This window comes from Sprattus sprattus (assembly GCF_963457725.1).
Source record: "Sprattus sprattus genome assembly, chromosome: 3".
NCBI classification, from domain to species: domain Eukaryota; kingdom Metazoa; phylum Chordata; class Actinopteri; order Clupeiformes; family Clupeidae; genus Sprattus; species Sprattus sprattus.
In genome coordinates, this window is record NC_137922.1 from 7,251,297 (window position 1) to 7,256,738 (window position 5,442).

The following is a 5,442-nucleotide window of genomic DNA, read 5'->3' on the forward strand; positions in this document are numbered from 1 at the left end:
TCTGGAACAGCGGGGCACAGCCAAACTCCGACAGGAAACCCTCAAACAAGAGTCCCTGAGGCCTGGCCTGCCTCCTGCCTCCTGAGTGAGCCTCCAAGAGTCCCTGAGGCCTGGCCTCCTGCCTCCTGCCTCCTGAGTGAGCCTCCAAGAGTCCCTGAGGCCTGGCCTCCTGCCTCCTGCCTCCTGAGTGAGCCACTGCTGCCCTGCCCACTCATCTTCTTCAGGACTGAATATTTGATTTCTCCTATTATGGTAGTATATTATACCAGCCTGGGAAGCACACACACACGCACACACATACACACACACACACAAAGTATATTATATCAGCCTGGGAAGATGCACGGAGAGGCAGAGATCTTAATTATCAAAGCAATTCCTGTGTTCCAGTACACCACACGCACATGCACACGCACACGCCGCACACACACACACGCACACGCATACGCACATGCACGAACACACACACACACACACACACACATACACACACACACACACACAGAAATTCTGTTTACTCGCAACAGACATAGAACATACACATAGAAGGGGTGAAACGGAAGGCATTATTTATTATTATTTTACACTAATGAAGATGCCGACGGTGACAGATAACGTTTGACTAATACAGGATTAAGATCAGCATGAAACACAGATGAAATGATGACATTCACACATGCTAAGATCAGAGACAGAAGGCAGGCACGAACCACATTATTGAAGAACAGAACCCTACAAATTACAGTATAAGGGCCATTCTACCGAATTGATGCAAAGTCATGTCGGATATATTTTGAAATTTTTTATGGTTTATTCCCAAAACTTTGTCCGTATGTATATTGTACCATATCTAAAGTACACATATCTTGTAAAAGAACAGTCAAGTTTTATATTGTATTTTCAGAATGTGTCGGAATGTTTTTTCCTCTTCCAAAAATTGTCACTACCGAAACATCACATTTACTATAGTAAAAAAGTATTATTATTGACCTGTTCAGATTGTGTTTCCTTCCCTTCTCTAAAGTGTATTTTTACAAATATTTCTTGAAGGTTTTCACAATGAAATCCATAGAAATTAATTTTTTACCAAATTTTCAAGTTCAATTTATCTGTTTCGGTAGTGACTGCACTGTTTCGGCAGTGACTGCACTGTTGGATGGATGTTCATTTTTCTCCCAAAATCATCCAAAAGGTGCTCTGGGCCGCCCTTTAGTCCACACAACACATTTATTTAAAAATTATGGGATTGAACTACTTACCATTTCATTTTTTCAGTACCCAAATCATCTGGTCACTACCATATGTTTCGTGACTGTTTCGGTAGTGACAATTCTAGCTAACTTTAAGCATAAATAAAGAATTCTAGCAAGCACACGGCTTTCAAACACATCTTTGAAGAGGTGACCACACATACACACATAAGATTTTCCATGAAACCCCAAAAGGTTTACTTAATTAAAGAAAACATGCGTTTCGGTAGTGACAATTCTTAGGTTACACGTCGATTTTCAGACTTTGGAACACATTTATATAAAAACTATGGGATTTAGCTACTTACCATTCAACCATGAGGGACAGAGATGCAGTGTCACTGCATGGTCAAAAATGCAGAGTCGCGGCTAAAACACAGGCTCAGCCAATGGACTAAAACTCTTGTGTTTCGGTAGTGACATGAAAACTAGGGACATGATTTTTTGAGTATAGTAAATTGATTTAAAAATTAAACCCACAATAAATCTAAATATTCCAAGTTCTGTTTCAACCCAATCATAAAGATCTTTGAAATTAAATCATTGAAAAAAATAAAAAAAAATGTAAAAGTGTTATTTAAAGGCATTGCAATTTAGATGTCAGGGTTGGGGACAGCTACTTCCCAATAGAAAGTACCCTATAAATGATGATTTTGTATATATTTAGCTTATCACTATCTCATGTAATGCATTGGGTTTATATAGACCATAACATGTTCTAATTAAATATCTATGCCTAGATACCTAATTGTTTTGTAAATAGTTTTTATTGTTGAGGGACTGCATATTACACGAATTCGGTAGAATGGCCCATAAACAATCTCTCGCTTGCACGGCATGCTGGGAGCCACTCATAGTCCCTTATTCCGTAGCATGCCTAAAGCTCAAAAAGGACTTTACATTTCATACTATATACTATATAATACTTTACATACCATACTGTATATCCAATATAATACTTTACATACCATACTATATGTACTTTATTATACTTTTTATACCATACTGTTTAATCCATATAATACTGTATTTCCCTTATTCTCTACTACTAAAACTGTCCATGAGGACCATGCCATTCAAATTCACCACACAGTTATCACAGCCAGATAACAAAAGTCATTTAAAGCCAGTTGATAACAAAAAGCGAGTTGGTCGTGCTGTATATCTGTGAGGTTGGAGAAACGTTATCATCCCTTCTGTTTATCCATTAATCTCTGAATGGAAATTTGAGGATGGAAATAATCTAAGCCCTTTGATACGACCACATGTGGTATGTTCTTTGTTTACCACTTTCCTTCCCGCTCTGTAGCTCCGCACAGGTTGTGCTACCCCTGATTGCCATAGGACAGGGGTTTTCAACTGGTTTTGTCCCAGGGACCACCTTTCTGTCAAGAAAGTAATTTGCGGCCCACTGATGAGCCTGCACGTGCATGCATGTTTGTAACTGCCGCCGCCATGCCCCCTCCCCCTGCACAGATATTCTGCCTATAACACTTTAATATGTGCAGTTATCAGGGTGGATCACTAACCGCCGTCGCCACGCCCCCTCCCCCCCGCGCACATATTCTGTCTGTAGCACTTGTCAGTGTAATTTCTTCGATATTTTTCACGATATTAAAGAGTAATCTGGAATAAATTGAAATATCAAAGCGAATTCATAAAACTACAAATAAATCAATGGTGAACTGATCAACCTAGGCTCATGTCGAGGACCCTCTGCAATGCCGTTGCGGATATAAATCACATGGATCTGGTACTTTTAAAGAGGTGTTTTTAGTAGTTGTTTTGGGTCAGTAATGGAGTGTTTGTTCGCCCCATAGGCCCACTAAAGTTGGGACGTAACAATTGTTGAATTGACTCCCTCTTCAGACCCAGTATTAATTAAGTATTAATTATCCATCTCAAATTAGAATAATGAGCCTGACTCCATCTTCACACTCAGTATTAAGAGTATTTCATAACAGAATTATCCAGCTCAAATTAGTATGACGAGCCACTCAACTAAGAATTTACTACTGTACTATTTATAGAACTTATAGTTCTATACTATTTAAACAAAAACTATCTAAGGATCCATGTCTGTACTTTCTTTCTCAATGAGAGAGTTGAATAATGCTGCATCATGATGTGAAATATCCTAAGAAGCATTATGTGGTTGTTTTCCTCCTCCGTCAAAGCCTTATGACAGTGGATTATAGGTTTTAAAAAGTGTTGGTATGCTTGCAACTGTGTGGTTGTTGAATCTGTTGAAGAACACAGTGTGGTTCCATCAGTGTTCATATGTGTCTGAGGCCCCTGTGGTGTCTCAGCTGTGGGCGCGGTAGCTAGCACGTCTTTCGCTTTCCTTCTCCATCCAATCATGTGGATGTTTTTAGCATTAACGGTTGCTCTGTCCCTGTAGATGCTATAAAAACAAACTAACTAAGGTATTTAAATAAGTTAGACACAAATTAGTTGAGGTAATATAATATTTCTGACCCCCGTCGCTTGAACAGGGAGATCAGAGCTCAAAAAGGCACAAAATAAATTAAAACAAACAGCAAAAATGATAGAAAAACAAATCTGCCGATCGAGAGTATTTGAAATACCAGCAGAAAGTATCAGGTTAGGCTTTCAACGTCTGCAATCCAATCTTGGACTCAAATAGCGGAAGCGAAAGGACATGGGAAACGAAACGTTTTCCCATCTAGGTTCAGGTATCACTCCCTCTCTCTCAGCCAACCTCACTCTCAGCCGTGAGAGGCTAACATTTCCTCATGTCTGGGATGGGTGTTCATCAGTTACGGATGACTTTAAATATGGTGCTGGGCGGTTGGGGTGGGGGGGGGGTACTGACCATGGGAGGCAGAAGAGGCAGTTTCAGCTTGACCAGCGTGGAATGCAGAGAGACCTTTGGATAAGCCACTGGGAAGTTGGCAGGACACTCTGCATCTCCGTCTAGGAGAAACCTTGAACACTTCCCCTGGAATTCACATGCACCTAAATATGCAGACGACAGGACTCCTTACTCATATGCTCCCACTCACTCCGTCTCTCGCTCTCTCTCTCTCTCTCTCTCTCTCTCTCTCTCTCTATCTGTCTCCTTCTCTCTTTGTGTTTGTCTGTCTATCTGTCTCCTATTCTTTCTCTATATCTCTCTCCTTTCTCCTTTTCTTTGTGTAAGTTGTGTATTGATGTTGATGTGTGCGCAGCTGGTTTAATACTGGCGTATTATACTCTCAGCACCGTAATACAAACACCCGCTGTCAATTCATGGCCAGCGGATACGGAACTCCGCAGTGAGAAAACATCACCCTCAGGAACTATAAGATTGGCTCCAGTGACAGATGTCTAATCAAGGGGTTGTAGCGTCATTCTCAGCACCCCCGCCTCTGGTGTGCGAGAGTTTGGATTCGAGTGCAGTGTGGGACACTGTGTGTCCATTTATATAAAGTCGCATATCAAGCAACACATTCAATCTTTGCATACTTTGCCAATTTTATGTCCATGTATGATGCCCACACGTCATGTCCTAAACACTTCACAGCACAGACTCTAATGTCACGATGTTAGCCTCAGACATCTATGAGCTGTTAAAAACAATTATCTTATCTTCTATATTATCGTCTGAAAGTTATCCACATAGCACTACTCTTAGTTCAGTTATGAAGCATAAGGTAGTGAAGGAATCCGACCTATCGGTTGTGGCCCACTTCATGTTGGACCAGCCCATGTGACTGGGGGTTACACGGTCCCAAGAATGCTACCTTTACTGTTAGGTAGGTGCAGGAAGTGCTCTCATCATCCCCTCCCCTTAGCCATTGAAGTGGATGTGTCCATCCATGTAGGCTAATATCAGACGTCAGGTGAGGAATAATCAAATCAAGACAGGAAAAACCAGAGGGGATTCACCATCCGTAGGCTACCATGAGTTATTTTGCACGCCCAAAACCAAACAAGTTTGCTCCAAACCTGAATACAAAAGATGAAAAAGTTAAAGTAACTCTATGGCAGAGGTGGTGTAGACACACACACTCTGAAATCCACCTCTGCATTTAACCCATCCAGGGAAGTGACACACACACAGTGAAGTGAGGTTACACACTAACCCGGAGCAGTGAGCTGCCTTTGGCGGTGCCCGGGGTGCAGTGATCGGGGTTAGGTGCCTTTCTCAAGGGCACTTCAGCCGTGGATGTGGGCATGGGAGAGCAGT